The sequence below is a fragment of the Castor canadensis genome, chromosome 11, assembly GCF_047511655.1.
Source record: "Castor canadensis chromosome 11, mCasCan1.hap1v2, whole genome shotgun sequence".
Lineage (NCBI taxonomy): Eukaryota > Metazoa > Chordata > Mammalia > Rodentia > Castoridae > Castor > Castor canadensis.
In genome coordinates, this window is record NC_133396.1 from 42,695,523 (window position 1) to 42,718,739 (window position 23,217).

A 23,217-nucleotide genomic window follows, 5' to 3' on the forward strand; every position below is an offset into this window, starting at 1 on the left:
AACAAATTAAACATCACCTCACACAGCTCAGCTAACAGCTATTTATTTAACAAAACTCCCTCCTGCCATTTTATTAACTATAGTTCTCATGTTCCACATTGAGTCTCTACCATGTCCATTCTACAAATCTACACTTTGTATCCTCTGACATGCATTTCTCCACCTCCTCCTCCTCAGCCTTTCTCCACAGTAACCACTGTTTTATTCACAATCTCTGGAGAGGGAAGATTCCACATATAAGTGAGATTACGCAATATTTTTCCATGCCTGGCTTCAATTGGCATAATGTTGTCCAGATCCATCATGATGCAAACGGTAGAATTGCTTTTTTTTTTTTTCTTCTTAATGCTTGGCTCTGTCATTATTTACTTTTTATTTGTGGTGCTAGGATCTGACCCCAGGGTCTTGTGCATGCTAAGCAAGCGCTCTGGAACCTCCTATTTTTTAATAAGCCTTTTCTTTGCTGTGTTGTCCAGGCCGGCCTCAAGCTCCTAGGTTCAGGCAATCCTCCTGCCTCAGCCTCCCAAACAGTTAGGACTTCAGGCACATGCCACCGCACTCAGCTTCTGTCTACCTTAAGGAGACAGATATATATATATATATTTTTTTTTATCTATTTACTGATAAACACTTAGGCTGTTTCATGTCTTGCCTGTTGTAAATAATGCTACAATGAACACAGGAGTGCCAAGTATCTCAGGGCTTCTCACTTGCTGGGGAGGCACTCTACTGCATCAGCCATGCCTCCAGTCCTTTTTGCTCTGGTTATTTTGGTGACAGGATCTTGTTTTTGCACAGGCTGGCCTGGACTGCAATCCTGGACCCGCAATTCTCCTGATTTCAGTCTCTCAAATAGCTAGGATAACAGGCATGAGCCACCATGACTAGCCAAGTCCAAGTATCATCACAAGACAGTGATTTCATCTCCTTTAGGTATATACCCAAAAGAAGCACTGTCCTAGCAATACTTTTGAAACACCAAAACTTTTATATCATAGGAATTTTTAGTGATAAATGATTCTGTGACTATATTCTTTTGTTGTACAGTTAAAAACCTTTTGTATTCCTAAATTAACTGTTAGGGGTCTTCTATTTGGTCATCCAATGTAATTCCTATGAAAATTACAATTACTGGTCACTTATTTGGCACAAATGCAGGCACTAAACACATATGCCTTATTTAATCCCAGTCTCATTCTCTGCCACTCTCATCTCTTTCTACTATTTTCCTTACTCAAAGCTCCAGAGTTGCCACCCCTGACCACTAGAGGTCTCTCCTAGAGGACCTCCCCTAGAGGTCTCTCTGACTTCTCCAATATGTTTATGTTTTTTGTGGGGTTTCTGGCAGTGCTAGAGTTTGAACAGAGGGCCCTGTGCTTGCTCGCTGGGTACTCTCTCACTTAAGTCACACCACCAAGCCTTTCCTATATGGTTTACAACTAATTAATCAGATGGTAAGTTGTTAAGTATTCATTACTCATGCTAGAATATAAGCTCCATGGAGCAAGAAAAGTATTTTTCTTATAACCTGTTTTATCCAAAAAATTAAAGGATGTTATTTTTAAAATAGATAGCAAGTGAGAATAAAGTACAATAAAGAATATTCAGATTCAAGAGGAGATGACAGGAGGATCCAGGTTCAAAGCCAACTTGAGCAAAATTAGCAGAGACCCTATTTGAAAAACAAACTAAAAGCCAAAAGATTGGGGGCATGTGTGGCTCAAGCAGTAGAGCATTTGCCTAAGAAGCCACTGCCCTGAGTTCAATCTCCAACACCACACAAAAAAAAAAAATCGGAAGGTTAAATATGACAGTATTATCAGTCAGGAATCCCCACAGCTTCAATGGTTGTCTAGAAGGACTCACAAGACCTAGCATATAGTCACAATCACAGCTATTATTTATTACAAAGGGATACAAAGCAAAATTAACAAAAGGAAAAGCTGAAAATGTGGCAAAATGGGTGAAAATGACCCAAAAGAAACCAGGCACAAGCTGTTAAGAGTCTTCTTTCACTGGTGACACAGAACATGCTAAATTTCTCCAGCAATGAGTTGTGACACACATGTGAAATATTTCTACCATGTAAGTTCGTTTTATACTTAGTGCTCAGGATTTTTATTCCAAGCATCCTCTGCCCAGAACATACCAAAACTCCAGACACAAAGATGAAGCAGGTATTCAATATAAATCACACAGCAATTTTAAGCATGATGAGCCATTCTTATTGGGGAATGGTTAGGAACCCCTCCAAAGTCCAAGTTCCCAGATACCAGTCAAAGGTCAACTTTACAAACACACATTTTATTATTGTTATTCTTTTGGTTTACCCTTCTTTTTTTTGCAGCACTGGGGTTTGAACTCGGCCTCACACTTGCTAGGCAGGTGCTCTACCACTTGTGCCACTCTACAGCCCTTTTTTTAATGATGGGTTTTTTTGAGGTAGGGTCTCCCAAACTATTGCTGGGACTGGCTTCGATCCAAGATCCTCCTGATCTCTGCCTTCTGAGTAACTAGGATTACAGGTGTGAACCACTGGTGCCTGGCTGTTTAACTTTTGTGGGTGTGGGGGTGTGTGTGTGGTACTGGGGATTGAACTTGTGGCCTCACACTTGCTAAGTGGGCGTTCTACCGCTTTTAAGCTGCTTCATCAGCATGTTTAACTTTTTTGAGATAGGGTTTGGTTTCACTACGTAGTCCAAGCTGGCATCAAACTTGAGATCTTCTGGTCACAGCCTTTTAAATTTTGAGATTAAAGGCATGCACTATCATGCCAGGCATGCAAAAATACCATTCTAAGGATTATAGACCCAGACATGTTATGTTAACTCTACATAGACTTAAAAAAAAGTTTTTTGAAGACAAAGTCAACACTATTTCTACCTTCTGACATCTACACCCAAGTTTAACTCTTTCATCCTGTATCAGGATTGTTCTACATGATCAAGAAGGCAGAAGGAGGCTGGTGGAGTGGCTCAAGTGGTAGAGCGCCTGCCTAGCAAGCATGAGTCCCTGAGTTCAAACCCCAGTACCACCAAAATAAAACTAAAAACAAAGAAGGCATAATGGTAGGTACATTACATTTCTCACATCACTCACTCAGGGTAATACTGAGTGAATGATGACTGAACATTGTCATAGGACAAACAGCCCTATGGAGAGGCCCATGTGGAAAGGAAATTAACCCTTTTACAAACAGCCAGCAAAAACTTGAGTCCTCCTGCCCACAGCTACATAAGTAAACTCACTTGGAAGTTAAGCGTAGCCCCAGTCAGGTTTTCAGATGACTGCAGCCCCAGCTAAAAAGTTGATAGCAACCTCTTGAAAGACTCTGAGCTGAAGCAGAACTTCAGAGTCACTAATGGATTTTAGACATGGAGGAACTTTGAGATAATGTTGTTGCTCAAAACAGCTACATCTGCTGGGCACTGGTGGTTCATGCCTGTAATCCTAGCTACTCAGGAGACAGAGATTAAAAGGATTGAGGTTCAAAGCCAGTCTGGGCAAATAGTTCTCGAGACCCTATCTCAAAAAAGCCCATCACAAGAAAGGGCTAGTGAAGTGCCTCAAGGTGTAGGTCCTGAGCTCAAGGGAAAAGGGGGAAGGGGAAAGGGGGAAGGGGAAAGGGGAGAGAGGAGAGGGAGAAGAGAAAGGGAAAAGGGGAAAGGAAAAGGAAAAGAAAGAAAAAGAAAAGAAACTAATAATATACAAACCATATTTGCTGACCACAAAAAAATTAAGAGAGAAATTAAGGACTGGGGGAGTAGCTGAAGTGGTAGAGCGCCTGTCTAGCAAGTGTGAGGCCCTAAATTCAAACCCCATTTGCACCAAAAAAAAAAAGAAGAAGAAAGAAAGAAATTAGTAACCAAGAAAACTTCTGAAAATCAATAAACAGAGAGAGCACAATAAAAAAAACAAAATACCTAGAATTGAATAATAATGAAAAGCCAATTATCAGAACTTATGAGATACAACTAAAGCAGCCTTTTAATAAATTTGTAGCTATATGCTGAGGAAGATATCACTTCTGGGTAAGAAGTGATACAACGTGGTATTTCTCCAGCAGATAAATAAAAACTTTTAAAACAACTCTTAGCACTGGCAAGGACACAGAGCAACAAGAAGCTACACTGCTGGTGGGGATGTCGAATGGTTCAAACACTTTTAAAAACGCTTTGGCATTACCTAGTAAAACTGAATACTCCCATACTCCATAAATGAGCAGCTCTGCTCCCAAGTCCTGCACATGACTAAGAAACAGGTAAGAAGGTTCAAAAGCAGCATTGTTAGTAATAGCAAAAAACTAGAAACAGGGCTGCGAATGTGGCTCAGTGGCAGAGCACTTGCCTAGCATGCAAAAGGCCCTAGGTTAGATCCCCAGAACCACACAAAGGAAAAGAAAATCATAATCAATAACACAGATAAAGGATGAAATATGAAATACTTTATTGTCATGAAACTGAATGAACTACATATAGATAATACTCTAAAAAATTATGTTTATAAAAGAAATCATAATATTTATAGTATTAATTCCAATATATAAGGATCATGGGGGGAGAAAGGAGGGGGGGTGATTTCAACTATGAGATACTATAAGAACTTTTATAAATGTCAGAATGTACCCCCAGGACAATTTTTTAAAAGGTGGAAACAAAGAAATTTTTTGAAAAATCAAAGACAGGTAAACAAGTGAACACAGAGTTTAAAGGGACATAACTGTAAGGAAAAGCAAGGAGCTTTTTAAATGCAATTAAGTATGGGGAGGAAAGGGAATGCGATCTGGGCCAAAGAGAGGTTCTAAAAACACTGACAATGCTCCTCCCTTCCTTATTTCTTTTTTTGAAAATCACTACTAAAATAAAACTCAGCAGGGCAGTAGGGTGCCAAACTTCACCAATGGACTAATCTACTGATAAGTGCGTACTGCGTGGGCTATTAGGAGGTGGGGTCTGGTTGGAGGGAGCAGGCCACTGGAGGAATGCCAGCAAACACAGACCTTGGATCTCTTCCTGTCTGCTTCTTGGCTCCCACGAGGTGAGCAACTCTAGTCAACCCTAGTCAGTCCTATCACTCTGCCAAGATGTTCTGCCTCAGCATGGCTCAGAAACAATGAAACAAGCCAACCATGGACTGAAACCTCTGAAACTGTGATGCAAAATAAATCCTTCCTCCTTTAAAAAAATAACTAAGTAAACAAAACTCAGGAAGTTAGTAAAAGAAAGAAGGAAGGGAGGGAGGAAAGGGAAAGGGAAAAGTGGAGGGGAGGCGAGGGGAGGGGAGGGGAAAAAAGATTCAAAAAGTATGTGATTTGGACAACTGCAACTAATAAACTTTGAATACAGACCATGGATTAAAGATAATACTATTATTATAATGTTAAATTACCTGATTTTGAGAATTACACTATTCTTAAAAGATGTTATTCCTTATTCTTTAGGCATACTAAGATATCTAGAAGTAGAGAGCTAGGACATAATGCTCACAACTTACTATTAAATGTCTCTTCTCACCTCCCCCAAATACATTCATTTATGGAGAAGGAGAAGATAAAACATCAAGTGCAAAATATAAACAGATGCCAGATGCACTGATACATAGCTATAATCTCAGCTACTCAGGAGGTGGAGATCAGGAGGTTCATAGTTCAAGGCCAGCCCAAAAGTGAACTAAACAGAATTTTCTCAAAAGAAGAAGTTCAATTGGCCAAAAAACACATGAAAAAATGCTCACCATCTCTAGCAATAAAGGAAATGCAAATTAAAACCATGCTAAGATTCCACCTCACCCCTGTTAGAATAGCCATCATCAGCAACACCACCACCAACAGGTGTTGGCGAGGATGCGGGGAAAAAGGAACCCTCTTACACTGCTGGTGGGGATGCAGACTAGCACAACCACTCTGGAAAAAAATTTGGAGGCTACTTAAAAAGCTAGACATCGATGGACCATTTGATTCAGCAATACCACTCTTGGGGATATACCCAAAAGACTGTGACACAGGTTACTCCAGAGGCACCTGCACACCCATGTTTATTGCAGCACTATTCACAATAGCCAAGTTATGGAAACAGCCAAGATGCCCCACCACTGACGAATGGATTAAGAAAATGTGGTATCTATACACATGGAATTTTATGCAGCCATGAAGAAGAACAAAATGTTATCATTCGCTGGTAAATGGATGGAATTGGAGAACATCATTCTGAGTGAGGTTAGCCTGGCCCAAAAGACCAAAAATCGTATGTTCTCCCTCATATGTGGACATTAGATCAAGGGCAAACACAACAAGGGGATTAGACTATGAGCACATGATAAAAGCGAGAGCACACAAGGGAGGGGTGAGGATAGGTAAGACACCTAAAAAATTAGCTAGCATTTGTTGCCCTTAACGCAGAGAAACTAGAGCAAATACCTTAAATGCAACTGAGGCCAACAGGAAAAGGGGAACAGGTACTAGAGAAAAGGTTAGATCAAAAAGAATTAACCTAGAAGGTAACACCCACACACAGGAAATCAATGTGAGTCAATACCCTGTATAGCTATCCTTATCTCAACCAGCAAAAACCCTTGTCCCTTCCTGTTATTGCTTATACTCTCTCTACAACAAAATTAGAAATAAGGGCAAAATAGTTTCTGCTGGGTATTGAGGGGGTGGGGGGTAGAGGGAGGGGGTGGAGTGGGTGGTAAGGGAGGGGGTGGGGGCAGGGGGGGAGAAATGAACCAAGCTTTGTATGCACATATGAATAATAAAAGAAAAAAAATAAACACTGAAAAAAAATAAAGGACAGCAAAGTAAAATAGGTCTTTTACTGGGTTGAGTAGTAGTAGAAAGTGTGAATGAGTGTGAACATGCTAGATATATTTTGTATTCATGTACAAAAATAGAGTAATAAAAACTTGAAATTGTTCAAAGAAGGGGAAAAGGGGGAGAATGATGGAGGGGTGAATCTAATTAAGATATATTGTAAGCACAATATCACAATGCATCACCTGTATCAATATTATATGCTAATAAAAAAGAATCTAAGAAAAAAAAAAAAAAAAAAGGCCAGCCCAAGCAAAAAGTTAGCAAGACCCCCACCCCAATCTAAACAAACAAGCTGTTATAGTGGTATGGATCAGTAATCCCAGCTATGTAGGAGGCATAGGTAGGAAGACTGTGGTCCCAGGCCAGGCCTTGAGCAAAAACATTAAGACCTTATCCGAAAAATAACTAAAGCAAGCAAGCAAGCAAATAAATAAAAAGGTGTGTCCGGTAGAGAACACCAAGGGTATCCACTTCACAAGGAGATTAATATAGATCAGTGCAAGTAGGTGCTATACATCAAGACACATAATGACCCCAAAGGTATTTCAGGAAGTTATGGTGCTGTCCCTACTATCACAGGCTCAGAGTGTCAAGGCCTGGGGTGGGGGGACATGTTCATGTAAAAGAACAGCATGATGGCCAAGGGATCTTTGTGTTTACTGCCAAGACCACATGAAATCTCTACTCCTCCACTGTGAACCCATGCATGATGTGAATGGCAGGGGCCACCCTTCTGAAAGGAACAAGTAGCAATCTTTGGCAGCACAGGAGCAGTGCCATCTTCATGTGTGCAGAGACAAAGGAGCTGTAAGTGTGGCTGCCTTCACCTAGACTTCAGAGGATGCCTCTCAGAACTGTGGTGCCCAGACAGAGAACTGCCACAGGACAGGACCATGCAGAGAGAGCCCTCACTCTCCGAGATGCTTAGCAGAGGTGTGGGGGCAGAGGCACAACAGCGTGCTCCCACTAGGGCGCTGCCTAGTAGAGCTGTGGGGGCAGGGCCACTCCCCGGTGACCTAAACTGATAAAGCTATGGCATCTGACTCCAGCCTGGGAGATTCACAGACAAGCACTCTAGCCCATGCCACCCGGCCCACCCCCAGCAAGACCATAAGGCCAGAGCTGCCAAGAACCTTGGAGGCATAAACTCAAACCCAGAGAATCTAGACTGTAGAACATGGAGCCAAAGATTATTCTTGCACTTTGAGAAATTGTGTTTACATTGTTGGGTTCAGGACTTACTTGGGACCTATGATTCCTTTCTTTCCTATTTCCTCCTTTTGGAATATATATATTTATTTTTTTGACACTGGAGTTTGAACTCATGGTCCTGCTCTTGGTTAACAAGTACTTGACCACTTGAACCATGTGTTTTTTTGTTTTTGTTTTTGTTTTTGATGGGACTGGGATATAAACTCAGGACTTTACATTTGCAAAGCAGGCACTCTACCACTTGAGCTATACTTTATTCAGGTTATTTTTCAGATCAGATCTTGCTTTTTGCTCAGAGACCAGCCACAGACCACAATTCTCCTCCTTACACCTCCCACTGACAATACAGTGTATACCACTATACCAGGCTTGTTTGTTGAAATGGTGTCTTGCTAACTTTTTTGCAGGGACTGGCCTTGAATCACAAACTTCCTAATCTCTGCCTCCTGAGTAGCTAGGATCACTTGTATAACTTGTTTAGTTACATAAATTCATGGCTGGACAGTAATTTCTTTCAAGATGAATTGTACTTTGAGTCTCTGCTCTATCTGATTTAGATGATACTGACATGAGACTATCTAAACTTTAGATTTTGAGGAGATGCTGGAACATGTCATTACGCCTTTTGAGTAGATGCTGGAACATGTCATTAAGCCTTCTTACTAGGATGGCATGTGTGTATTCTGCATGTAAGAAAGACAGGAATTTTAGGAAGTCATAGGCAAAATACTATGGTCTGACTGTTTGCCACCCCTCACCATATGTAGAAACCTAGCCCTCAATGCAATAATATTAAGATCTGGAACTTTAGCCAGTGGGTGGTGGGGGTGGAGCCTGTAATCCCAGCACTTGGGAGATGGAGGCAGAACATGGTTCAAGACCAATCTGGGTAAATTAGCCTGAGACCCTAACTGAAAAACAAACTAAAAAGCAAAAGGACTAGGGTCATGGCTCAAATGGTATACAGAGCCTGGCTAGCAAGTGTGAGGTCCTGAGTACCAGGAGGGGAGAAAAAGCCAAAAAATTTCCAAATCAATCTTTTTTTCTAGTTACATGAAAACATCTAGTTTAAGCACCTGCCACTGTGCTAAGTTTAGAACTTAGTTCAAGCCAGAAGCTAAGCTATTTAGTCATGTACTAAAAGTCATGTTACTTAACAGGCTGAACAAAGAGCATTTAATTCATAAAAAGGGAGAGATGCAGATTAAAATAAATTTAGAATTATCATAAAAAGGACATAAACAAAAAATTTAGCTTCCTTTCCACTTCACATTAAGATGACTAGTCTAGCCAGGCGCCAGTGGCTCATACTATAATCCTAGCTACTCAGGAGACAGAGATCAGAAGGACTGAGGTTTAAGCCAGCTCCAGGCAAATAGTTCCGGAGACCCTATCTCAAAAAAACCCATCACAAAAAAAGGGCTGGTGAAGTAAGTGGCTTAAGAGGTAACAGAGCCTGCTTAGCAAGCGTGAGGCCCCGAGTTCAAACCCCAGCAACCAAACAAAAAAAGATTAGTCTACTTTTAACCATTTCTTCTCCATGCAAAAATGATTCCATTATGTCAAACAGAAAAAAAAATTTTTTTTAGAGTTTTGGGTTTTTTTTTTCCCCCAGTACGGGGGTTTGAACTCAGGGCCTTCACCTTGAGCCACTCCGCCAGCCCTTTTTGTGATGGGTATTTTCAAGATAGAGTCTCCCAAACTATCTGCTTGGCCTGGCTTCAAACCAAGATCCTCCTGATCACTGCCTCCTAAGCAGCTGGGGTTATAGGTATAAGCTACTGTTGCCGGCTAAAATCTTTGTTTGAGGGCTTGATTGCATACCTGTAATCCCAGCACTCAAGAGGCTAAGGCAAGGAGGATCATGATTTTGAGGCTGATGATATACTGAGACCATCTTAAAAAAAAAAAAATTTTTTTTTGTAGGCTCAGTACCTCACACCAGTAATCCCACCTACTCAGAAAGTAGAGATTGGTTCAAAGACAAGTAGGGCAAAAAATTAGTGAGTAGTGAGGCCCCAATCTCAATCAATAAAATGGGCATGGTGATGAATGCCTGTTATCCCAGCTACTAAAGAGACATAAATAAGAGGATCTTGGTCTAGGCCAGCCCAGGCAAAAATGTGAGATCCTATCCAAAAAATAACTAAAGCAAAAGGGCTGGGGCACAGCTCAAGAGGTAGAGTGCCCACCTAGCAAGCATGAGGCCCTGAGTTCAAACCATAGCCACCAAAATACTCTTTTTGTTTTGTTTATATTACAAAATGTACATTTTTGTGTGTAGTGTAAGGGATCAAATCTAGGCCCTTACATATACAAGTCAAGCACTCTATCACTAAGCTACATCTGCCTCTAAAACATATACTTTAAATACATTCATCCTTAATTTATATGAAAACTAATATGCAAATGAAATAGAGATGGAAATATTGTTTTGATCTATAAGGAGACAATTTTAAGAAGAAAGGTAGACTTAGGTTTGGGGGCAAATATAAATACAGTCAAGCAAATAAAACAACATGCTGCGTACTTCAATGGCAAGACTGCATCTAAGGAAGATCAGAGGAGCTGCGTATGTAGCCAGGCCCTGCCTGGCATTCAAAAGGCCCTATGTTCCACCCCCAGCACTGAAAAAGAAAAAATTTTAAAAAGAGAGGATTTATTTTGATGTAGGCAGAAAAAGCATCTGCAAAGACATAACAGGACCCAGCACTGTAAAAAAACAAAACAAAACAAAACAAAAACTTTTAGTATCAAAACCCATTTATAAGTCACTTACGGATAACTCAAAACAATTTTTCCCTAAAGAAACCTGTCATTCACAACATCCCCCTGTCACCAACCAACTCTTACTCACTTTGGCCTCTTCTGTCTTCCTTACCCCATCATCTAACCAAAGCCTTCCAATTTCACATCCTAGGCAAATCTCACATCCAGCTTTCCCCTGAATTCCTACCATCACTTCCCTAGTTCAGAGCATTCATCACTATTATAACAATACCTTTCTTTTTCTTTGATGATACTAGGGTTTGAACTCTGAACCTCTCGCTTACTAGGCAGGTGCTTAGCCTACTTGAGCCACCTCAGCCCTTTTTCATTTTTAGCTATTTTTTCAAGTAGAGACTCAAGTTTGTGCCCAGAAAAGCCTCAAAAAAGCTTACTCATTAAAATTGAGTCTCACTAACTTTTTGCCTGGGCTGGCCTCAAAATAATTCTCTACTTCCCAAGTGACTGGGATTACATGTATGAGCCACTGTGCCCAACCAACAATTTAATTATTCTTCGCATCTTTAATATTGACCCTCGAATCCATCTCCAGTGTACCAATAAATATTTCTTTATTTTATTTTATTATTATTCATATGTGCATACAATGCTTGGGTCATTTCTCCCCCCTGCCCCCACCTCCTCCCTTACCACCCACTCCGCCCCTTCCCTCTCCCCCCCACCCCCTCAATACCCGGCAGAAACTATTTTGCCCTTATCTCTAATTTTGTTGTAGAGAGAGTAGAAGCTATAATAGAAAGGAACAAGGGTTTTTGCTGGTTGAGATAAGGATAGCTATACAGGGAGTTGACTCACATTGATTTCCTGTGCATGTATGTTACCTTCCAGGTTAATTCTTTTTGATCTAACCTTTTCTCTAGTTCCTGGTCCCCTTCATCTTTTGGCCTCAGTTGCTTTTAAGGTATCTGCTTTAGTTTCTCTGCGTTAAGGGCAATAAATGTTAGCTAATTTTTTAGGTGTCTTACCTATCCTCATATCTCCATTGTGTGCTCTCGCTTTTATCATGTGATCAAAGTCCAATCCCCTTGTTGTGTTTGCCCTTGATCTAATGTCCACATATGAGGGAGAACATACGATTTTTGGTCTTTTGGGCCAGGCTAACCTCACTCAGAATGATGTTCTCCAATTCCATCCATTTACCAGCAAATGATAACATTTCATTCTATTTCATGGCTGCATAAAATTCCATTGTGTATAGATACCACATTTTCTTAATCCATTCATCAGTAGTGGGGCATCTTGGCTGTTTCCATAACTTGGCTATTGTGAATAGTGCTGCAGTAAACATGGGTGTGCAGGTGCCTCTGGAGTAACCTGAGTCTCATTCTTCTGGGTGTATCTCCAAGAGTGGTATTGTGGATCAAATGGTAGATCAATGTTTAGATTTTTAAGTAGCCTCCAATTTTTTTTTCCAGAGTGGTTGTACTAGTTTACATTCCCATCAGCAGTGTAAGAGGGTTCCTTTTTCCCTGAATCCTCGCCAACACCTGTTGTTGGTGGTGTTGCTAATGATGGCTATTCTAACAGGGGTGAGGTGGAATCTTAGTGTGGCTTTAATTTGCATTTCCTTTATTGCTAGAGATGGTGAGCATTTTTTCATGTGTTTTTTGGCCATTTGAATTTCTTCTTTTGAGAAAGTTCTGTTTAGTTCACTTGCCCATTTCTTTACTTGTTTATTAGTTTTGGGAGAATTTAGTTTTTTAAGTTCCCTATATATTCTGGTTATCAGTCCTTTGTCTGATGTGTAGCTGGCAAATATTTTCTCCCACTCTGTGGGTGTTCTCTTCAGTTTAGAGACCATTTCTTTTGATGAGCAGAAGCTTTTTAGTTTTATGAAGTCCCATTTATCTATGCTATCTCTTAGTTGTTGTGCTGCTGGGGTTCCATTGAGAAAGTTCTTACCTATACCTACTAACTCCAGAGTATTTCCTACTCTTTCCTGTATCAGCTTTAGAGTTTGTGGTCTGATATTAAGATCCTTGATCCATTTTGAGTTAATGTTGGTATAGGGTGATATACATGGATCTAGTTTCAGTTTTTTGCAGACTGCTAACCAGTTTTCCCAGCAGTTTTTGTTAAGAGGCTGCTTTTTCTCCATCGTATATTTTTAGCTCCTTTGTCAAAGACAAGTTGGTTATAGTTGTATGGCTTCATATCTGGGTCCTCTATTCTGTTCCACTGGTCTTCATGTCTGGTTTTGTGCCAGTACGATGCTGTTTTTATTGTTATTGCTTTGTAATATACTTTGAAGTTGGGCATCGTGATACCTCCAGCATTGTTCTTTTGACTGTGTATTGCCTTGGCTATTCATGGCCTCTTGTGTTTCCATATAAATTTCCAATAAATATTTCTTAAAACATGAGCATGTTATTCATACTTAAACCCTTCAATGGCTCCCTGTTAACACACAACAAAGTCAAAACTCTTTCCTTCATTCAACCGTTGATTGCCTATTATGAATCTTCCAAGCAGGAACTGTGCTATGCCTGGTAATATTAATGGAGCACTATTAAAAAAATTGTATTCTTCAGATCCAGAATGACTTTTGTAGGATAAAAAAGTCAAAATAAATTGTTTCCCTTCAAAAAAATTCAGCAGCTAAACTAGAGATCCCTTCTATTTTAAAAGATCCTATGACACTTTTAAGGATTCAACTGTAATTTGGGATGTTTCTAAGTTAAACACAGTAAGAATCCCTTCAATTTCTAATACTAAAATTTTTTTTAGAAACTTTTAAAGGAAAGTGTGATGGGGGGCAGTTATGTTCATATGCATGTAGGAAAATGGAATGAAACTATTAAAAATTGTTTGAAGATTGGGTACAGTGGCTCACACTTGTAATCCCAGCCACTCAGGAGCAAAAATCAGGAGGATTACCCACATTTGAAAGACATAATTTTTCTACAATTCAACCCAGGAGGTCAGGCTACACCTAATCTCTAATTCAGAAATGCTGGGGTTTAAACTACATCTCAGCATTTCCCAACAGTTCAAAAGCAAATGTCAAAGAATTCTGAAAAATATATGCCAGATTTGTTTAGAATGGGTGTAAGAATGGGAATTAAGAGCCAAACTATAATCTGGTAAGACCAATTATATGACAAATATTTCTCTTCAAAAGCACAGAAGATCTTATTTCATATATTCATTCAGCAAATATTTAAATAAAATTTATTTATTTATTGTTCCATGTACAGAACACTATTCTAAGAATACAACACTGACCAAAAAAAAAAAAACTTGCCTTCTTCTAACATATTTAATGAAGCTAATGAATAAAAGAGTTTAGAGTTCTGTTCTAACTGTAACAAGCAGTAATATTGTTTCTGTAAGTGGTTATGATGCTTTGACAGGGCTTTAAAATGAAAGACTTTTAAATTTTTAAGTTCATCAATTCCAGATCTCCAAGATTTCCTCTATGTTTAAGTATGTGGGTTAGGTAGTTTCTAGTAGGTAGGTAGATTTTTTTGTTTTTTGGCAGTACTGGATTTGAACTCAGAGCTCCAGGCTTCCCGGGTAGTTATGTAAATACTCTTATCTGAACTACTTACATTATTCTTCTAACACATATATACTATTCCACAGATGAAAATTTCTAACCCCAGTTAGTAATGAAAAAAGGGGATCAAATTCTTTATTTTAATGCAATAAAACTTTAATGACATTAGTGTTACCTAAATTTGATTTAAAAAAAAATAAAAATGTTTTAAAAAATACTATTTAATTTGTATCTTAAAACAAAAGGCAGCTTAAAAAGGTTTTTAGCCATATAATCCATAACAATGGCTTTCTATCTGGTACAGTTCAACAAAACTGGATACACAGGTAGAGGTAATAATGATACATTTCTACAGATAGACTGTATTGCTCAAAACTCATTAGTCTATCATTACTCCAAGGTTACTAGAAAGATAACAGAGCTTTCAAAAGTCTACCATTTTCTTGGTCAAATAATTATCAATGATTTTACGGTGTTTGTTTATAGACAGGGTCTTGCTAGAAAGCCCAGGCTGGCCTTAAGTTGACAATCCTCCTAGCCTCAGCCTCCTGAGTGCTGAGATTGCAAGTGTGAGCCACCACACCAAGCCTTGCTTTTTTTAAATGAGAAAATAAAATATTCACAAAGCATTAATGACAGTGTATAGTAACTTTTTTTAAATAGGAAAATAAACCATATGTATATTATATTCACACAAATACATGCAGAAGGAACAGAAATTCAACCTAACCAGAACAGACATGTTCTAGATGTGGTTTTTGCCTCCCTGCCTGAAAATGCTTCTCCCAGCACCACCATCAAGGACTTGGGAGATACCTTATTTACTATCAAGGTATACTGCTCAACATTACTTCTTCTGATAAGTAACTCATGTCACAGCAGAAGAAATGCAGGCATGAGCTCTGGACCTTGAAGTCACTGGTCTTACCACACAATCCATCACCCAGAATCAGCTGCTCTAACAGAAAATCCTGCCAAAGACTCAGTTATGGCACTAACTGGGAGACCAAATCCTCAAGATTGGGTGTTCTGTCTTACAGGATACATTTAATGCTTTGAATCAAATATTTTCCCCACAGCCAAAACACATGGGCCTGAGAATCAAAGAGTAGAAGTAGTTCCTCTCAATGTTATCCTTAAAAACTCTGTTAGCATTAGTTTTGTTTTCAGCACCTCTAGCTTTGACATCTGCTAGCTTGTAGGCCTTGGTTCCCAAGGGAGAAATGGTTCTACCAGGATCCAATGAAATGAAAGTTAAAGAGCCTCATGGTCATGGGCTCCATGCCACTGAATCACGATTTCTCAACCTCAACACTACTGACATTTGAGACTGGGTAATTCTTTGTATTGGGGGTTGTCCCGTGCATTGTGGGGTGCTTGGCAGTATGCCTGACCTCTCTTCTCTACATTCCAGTAGCACCTCCCTCCCAAAGTTGTGACAACCGAAAATGTCTCCACAAAGGGTAGTAGAATACCTGTCTAGCAAATACCAAGTTATCTCCCCTCCAAAAAAAGGTCTCCAGACATTGTTGTATGTCCCAAGGGAGGCAAAATTACCCCTGGTTGAGAATCAACAATCAAAGAAGGAGATTATTCTACTGGATGGTACAATTCATCCAGTTCCAAGGAAATACTAGACTCTGCTACATACAGGGGACAGAAAAGATTACATCTGGAATCTTGAAGAATCTATGACATGTCTCTAAACTCACATGTGTAAGAGTTAATGATATGCATGGAAATGTCACAAGGAAAGTCCCTGTGTTAACTATCTTAAATAAAAATGTCATTTTTTTTCAAAATCGGAGAACAGGAGGGTAGAACAGGTCTTCACTGGGGGAGGCTGGTACCAGTGGGAAGGAGAAGGAGGTAGAAAAAGGGCATGGGAGGGTGAATCTAGTACAAATACTGTGTATACATGTATGTAAATGGAAAAATGACACCTATTGAAACTATTCCAGGAATTGGGGGAGGGGGTAAAGGAGAATGATAGAGGGGGTGAATTCAAGTATGATATATTATAAGAACATCTGTAAATGCCATAATGTACCCCCACCCAGCACAACAATAAAAAGAAAAAAAAAGAGTTAATGGGCATCTACAGCCAAACACATACAAAGCAGGACAACTGAGGATTCATATTCTTCACTAATGAAGATTTGGATTAGCCCACCAGCTGAGGTCCAGAATAAGGACCAAGAAAACATGGATTAGGCAGAAGTTATAAGTATGAATTACAATCTCTCAGCCAGTAACAGAAGCAAGGTATATATAGCAGCTACACATATTTTTTTTCCTTTCTTCATGTATGGGAGTATGTGTACAGAGAGAGAAAGAATATGTGTGCTAAAATCAGTTTATTTTCTCTTCTCAGAATGTTAAACTTCATTAGCAAAGGTTAGCTTTACAATTTAGTCTTCAGGTAACAAGATATTCATATGGGACTCTGAATCTGAGACACAACTGACATAGTATAAGACCAAAACCCAGAAATAGATACCATCATGGCTGGTGGAGTGGCTCAAGCAGTAAAAGCACTTGTCTGGTAAGCACGAGCCCTGAGTTCAAACCCCAGTGCCACCAAAAACAAAAAAAAAAAGAAAAGGATAAGAAATAGATACCATGAACACTGAGTCTTTGCTTTTCATTTTGGAACAGGGCAAGGCTGGGGCTAATGTACAAATTCTATTTCTCCTTTGCCAGTTGGTTCTTTGTTAAAACTCTGTGAAGGATGCACTTACAGATATACTACAAGATAAGAGGGGAACAGAAGATTTGATTCTCCCTATTTGCTTCTTGTTCCTGGCAACATCCTAATCAGTTCAATTTTCCTATAAAGCCTAATAATACAAAGACTCTATACATGTATTCTAGCTTCTAGAGGTTAAGCAAAGAACTAGACTGTCAAATAGTTTCTAGCTGACTTCCATGGGATACAATCAAAATTATCCTTTAAAAAAAAAATCTATGGCTGGGTGCTGGTGGCTCACACCTTAAATCCTAGCTACTCAGGAGGCAGAGATCAGGAGGATCACAGTTCAAAGCCAGCCCAGACAAACAGCTTGCGAGACCCTATCTCTAAAAAAATCCATCACAAAAAAGAGCTGGTGGTGTGGCTCAAGGTATAGGCCCTGAGCTCAAGCCCCAGAACTGCCAAAAAAAAAAAAAAAGAAAAAGAAAAGAAAAAAATCCATAGTCTAGGATGAGCATAGTGACACAGGACTGCAATCCCAGCACTTGGATGGATTACAAATTTGAAGTCAGTCTCAGCTACATAATGAGACCCTATTGCCATTAAAAAAAGGAAGAAGAAAAAAAACATACATTCTATATAAACTTACCAGATCAAAAAAACAAAATTAATATATTTCTCTATATTAGCAATAATCAGAAACTGAAACTAAAAAACAATACTTGCTAAAACAGCAATTCTCTTCTGGGCTGATGGAGTGGCTCAAGCAGTAAAGCTCCTGCCTAACAAGCGTAGGTCCTCAGTTCAAACCCCAGTACCACCAAACATAACTGAATAAATAAAATGGCAATGCTCCCAAAACTGATCTATGTATTTAATACAATCTCTATCAAAATAGGCTTTTTTATAGAAATTAACAAGCTGATCTTAAACTATATATGTATATACAAAAAATTTAGTCAAAACAATTTTTTAAAAATAACAAAGTTTTAGGACTTACACTGTCTGATTTCCCATTTTACTATAAAGCTACGATATTCAAAACTGGGCAGTACTAGTGTAACAAATGGACATACAAAATCCTAAGTACAAAAATTAACTAAAAATTAGTCAGATATTAGTATAAAACCTGAATGAGTTAAATTTCTGTAAGAAAATATAAGAAAAATTTGTCACCTTGTTTTAGACAAAGGTTTCTTAAGATATACCAATAGCATAATCCTTTTTATTTAAAAAGTTGATAAACAAGAAAATTAAGTACTTTCAAAAGATTACGAGAACAAAAAGACAAGTCAAAAACAAGGAAAAAATATTTTCAAATCACGTATCTGATGAGGGTCTTGTATTTAGCATATATATATAAAACAAACTCTCAAAACTCAGTAATAAAAGCCAATTTTAAAGAATTGGGCAAAAGATCTGAACTCAACTGTGTGCTCTTCATCATTTCCTATAGTTTCTACTTCCATTTGAGACATTTTTCTTTTTCCTAAAGAACTTCATTTAGTAATCTTATAGGACAGGTCTGTTGATAATAAATCCTCTCAGCTTTTGTTTAAAAAGCTTCAACCTCATTTCTGCAGGTTATTTCTGCTGGTAATAGAATTCTAGCTTGGCAGGTTTTTTCTTTTAACAGTTTAAAAATGTCTTTGTTATTTTGAGTTTACACAGTTGTGCTGAAAACATCAACAATCACTTATATTATTGGCTCCTTTGAAAATGATGTTTTGTTTTGTTCTTTTTCTTCTGGCTGCTTTCAGGAGTTTCTCTTTGTCTCCAGTTTTCAACAATTTTAAGACAGGCTGAGCATTTTGGGTGGAAGCGATAGCTGAATGGCAGTGGATACTGACTGTGTGCTAAGAGGTCGGAGTGGGGGAAGACATTTGCTCTATGGGAACAGCCTATCTCACTCCTTTCCTTCGATTACCCATGGCACAGAGAGTCAAGGCGGTGGCTGCGGCAGCAAGGGTAGTGGCAGCAGTAGCTGCAGTGACATGTCCAGCATGAATTCTGAATATGATTATTTATTCAAGGTACTTCCTATTGGCGACTCTGGAGTTGAAAAGTCTTGCCTCCTTTTTAGGTTTGCAGATGCTACATATACAGAAAGCTACACCAGCATGAGAACTATAGAGTTAGATGGGAAAACAATCAAGTTTCAAGTACGGGACACTGCAGGCCAAGAAAGACTCCCAACAATCACTTCCAGTTAATACAGAAAAGCCCACAGCATCATAGGTGTGTACGATGTGACAGGCCAGGGGTCTTTCAATAATGTTAAACCGTGGCTGCAGGAAATAGATCATTATGCCAGTGAAAATGTCAACAAGTTGTTGGTATGGAACAAATGTGATCTGACCACAAAAAAAGTAGTAGACTATACAAAAGCAAAGGAATTTGTTGATTCCCTTGGAATTCCATTTTTGGAAACCAGTGCGAAGAACGCAATGAGTGTAGAATAGTCTTTCATGATAATGGCAGCTGAGATTAAAAAGTGAATGGGCCCTGGAGCAACAGCTGGTGGTGCAGAAAAGTCCAATGTTAAAATTCAGAGTGCCCCCATGAAGCAGTCAGGTGAGGTTGCTGCTAAAATTTGCCTCCATCTTTTTCTCACAGCAATGAATTCACAATCTGAACCCAAGTGAAAAATAAAATTGCCTGAATTGTACTGTATGTAGCTGCAGTATAACGGACTCTTACTGTCTCTACTAAGGTCAGAGACTGTAAATGGTCAACACATTTTTTTTATTCCCTTGACTCAAGGCAGCTAACTTCATTTTCAGAACTGTTTTAAATCTGTGTGCGCTGGTTTATAAAATAATGTGTATAATCTTTGTTGCTTTCCTGATAGCAGACTGTTTCCAGTGGTTGGTTAGAAAATATTGTTTTGATGTTTATATTGGTTTAGATATCAGTTTCAGCCTTCTGAAGATTAAGTTCAGCCATTTTATATCAAATAGCACAACCAGTGTCTGTCACTTTCCACGCATAAAGTTTAGTAAGATGTTATATGTAAGATCTGATTTGCTAGTTCTTTCTTGTAGAGTTATAAATGGAAAGATTACACTGATTAAAAGTTTCTTCATATTCTGCATACAATTTATGGCTGCAGAATATTGTAATCTGTTGCACACTATGTAACGAAACAACTGAAGATATGTTTAATAAATATTGTACTTATTGGAATTAAAAAAAAAAGATAGGCCAAAGTATAGTTTTCTTTTGTATTTATCCTCCTTAAGAGTCTGCTAAACTGCCTGAATTAGGGGTTCATGTCTTTCAGCAGTGTTGGAAAATACTTTAGCATTAGCTCTTCAAATATCTGCTTCTATACTAATCTCTCTTCTCTATTTCAGGTTCTCCAATTACACATTAGACTTTTCACTAGTGTTTGATAGGTCTCAGGCTCTATTCCTCTTTTTCCATCCTTTCTTCCTGTGCTTCCCTAAAAATTCTCTAATCTTGCCTTTTGCTTGCCCATCCAGTGAATTATTTCAGATATTACAGAGGTTTGGGTTGTTTTTTTTTTTGGGGGGGGGGGGCGGTTCCCTTGCTTTGTTTTTTAATGTGTCAGGCACTGTACTAAGCCCTGGAAATAACAGCAGTGAACAAAACATAGACCCTGATCTCAAGGAACTTAAATAGTACATATAGCAGACTCTAGATATCCTCGGATATATGGTTCCAAGGAGATGAATGAGAAAAAAACTTCAAATGCTCAGGATGCTTGATTCATTTTTCCCATAATACCGCCCAACTTCTGTGAAACCCGTGGCACCTTTCAACAAGTCTCAAATTTTCACACTACCCCTTAAATTAAGCACATTAATGTTTACCTTAGTTTTTTGAGTACCATGTGTTTTTTTAGGAGTCATATTTTCACAAAATTAAGGATAGGAAAACACGTTGATCATGTAACTTAAACATGACTGATGACATGGGGCTAAAAGTGCCTCTGTGTTAACTCAGCTGCATTAATGTACATGTGGGAATTTAAAATTTTGTTTGTGAAATTTTTTTTTTATTATACTTGAGCATATTAGTTATTTTAAAGTCCTTGTCCACTAACAACTTTCTGAGTCTGCTCCTATAGTTTATTTTTCTTCTTGAATATGGATATTTTTCTACCTTTTCACATCTCTAGAAATTGTTCACTATATTCTGAATATTATAAATGAAAGAACCTCACAAACTCCAGAATATATCTTCCTAGTCAGTGAGCGTTCTCTATCTCCCCAGTCAAGCTAAAGAAACAAGAATGGTTGATCATCTCAATCCATTCAGGAATTGAACTGAGCCAGGGCTATGTTGCAGGTTTTTTAAGACTCAGTTCACCTCTGGTTCATCTTTTTTCTTCAGTCTGTGTCTAAAATCAGCTCACCACTCTCTGGAATCTTAATTCATTTATACTCCTCCTTGCTTCCACAGCAGTCCAACATGTTTTAAAATGCTTATTTTTAAAGTTCATCCAGTTGTTTGGGGGTTCTTCTGTTTGATTTTTTTTTACTTATTGCAGCAGTACAGATGACTGTGCTATAATCTACTATGCAGATTATTCAAAAGCTAAGTCTCCCTGCAGTGGTTTACAAACTCAGCTTTATATAAAAAATGACCTAGGGAGATTTTTTTAAAACTACAACCCACTGTCCATACCTCTAGGTATGTTTAATGGAGCCAGGAAATTTGTACTTTTTACAAGAGTCTTAAGTAATCTGGTAAGCAGATATTTCTAAAGAAACTAATGTGCCTGCACAAGTGGTCCTCCTCCTCTCCCCTCCCTCAAAGCTTGGTAGTTATAAGGACATTTAAGAAAGATATATACCACACACAATGAACAAATTGCTAGAAGAGTTAAAACAATCAAAATTTCAGAATAACTAGAGACTTTAAAGATAAAATGTTAACATATTTAAAGGTTTTTAAATATATTAAAATCAAGAAGATGACGAAGAGTCTGGGAGTGCAGATCAGTGTTACAGTGCTTGCCTACCATGCAAGAGGCCCTGGGTTTGATCCCCAGTACCAGAAAAAGAAAAAGATGAGGAAGGAAGAACAAGAACCACTAGAGTACCTGGTATAGTGCTGATAGATGATCGAGAACAGAACTATTCCATTTTATTTCTAATTATTCTAGCAAAAGCAAAATGATCCTCAAATATGAGAGGACACTGATAAAATTCTGAGTTCATCAGAACTCAGATAAAGCATGAATCCATCTATTGGGCTGGCAGGGTGGCTCAAGTGGTACAATGCCTGCCTAGCAGTCATTGAGGCCCTACGTTCAAAACCCAGCACTGCCAAGAAAGAAAGAAAAAAGAATTTACCTACTTCCTGCTTTATCTGAATTCAAGTTTACATAAGAGAAACTTGGAAACATGGTTAAGAGAAATGCTGTAAATGAACTTCGGGAAGTCATGAAGAAGAATAGAAGATGCCAGATGAATTGAGAAAATACTGCTCAGATTGTCAAAATGCAGAGGTGAATAAAGGTAAAAAAGTGACTTTGGTACTGTGGACTTCACGTCAACATTCAGATAATTCTAACACCATTATACAGATGACTTCTTAGTACTTATACAGGAAGGTAGCACTTAACTCATAATAAAATCTTACTTGTACAAAGCACTTTACTTTTGAGTTTAGAATTTATAAAGTACCTTCATACATATTACCTCTTCAACCTATCAGGAATATAGGGCTTAGAGAACCTGACTTGCACATGCTGTAACTCACTCCGGTAGAAAATCAGGATTCAAGACTTCTGCTTTCTAATTGAGCTGTTTTTATATCACACAGGTCAGCATGAGTTAAGAAAAAATCATGCTGGAAAGATATATAGGATTGCTTCAAAATAATGGAGAGGTGGTAAGCAGGAAATGGGTAGCAATATGGATGAAACAACACCAGATAGAAGCTAGGTAATGGATATATGGGAATTAATTGATGATCATCTTTTTACTTTTATAAGACTTAATGTCCACACAAACATGCCAGTTCACTTTTTTTTTTTTTTTCTTTTTTGAGATAGGGTCTGGCTATGCAGCCCAGGCTGGTCTTGAACTAATGGTATTTCACTCCAATGAACATTTTTTATAGGCTTACTGCTACATTCCTAACCCTTGGCTTTTTGAGACAGGTTCTCACTGTATAGCCCTGGCTGGCCTCAAACTCAAGATTCTTCTGCCCCCACCACCAGAGTGCTGGGATTACAGGTAT

The 23,217-nt window shown here is 38.6% G+C and overlaps 1 protein-coding gene and 1 pseudogene across 9 annotated transcripts in view; one reads left to right on the plus strand and one right to left on the minus strand.

The window, feature by feature from the left end:
• Nf1 (neurofibromin 1) overlaps positions 1 to 23,217 on the minus strand; it is a 272,178-nt gene that overhangs the window by 236,652 nt on the left and 12,309 nt on the right. The gene's annotated exons all lie outside the window — the stretch shown is intronic.
• Positions 18,996 to 20,377, plus strand: LOC141414007 (ras-related protein Rab-1A pseudogene; annotated as a pseudogene).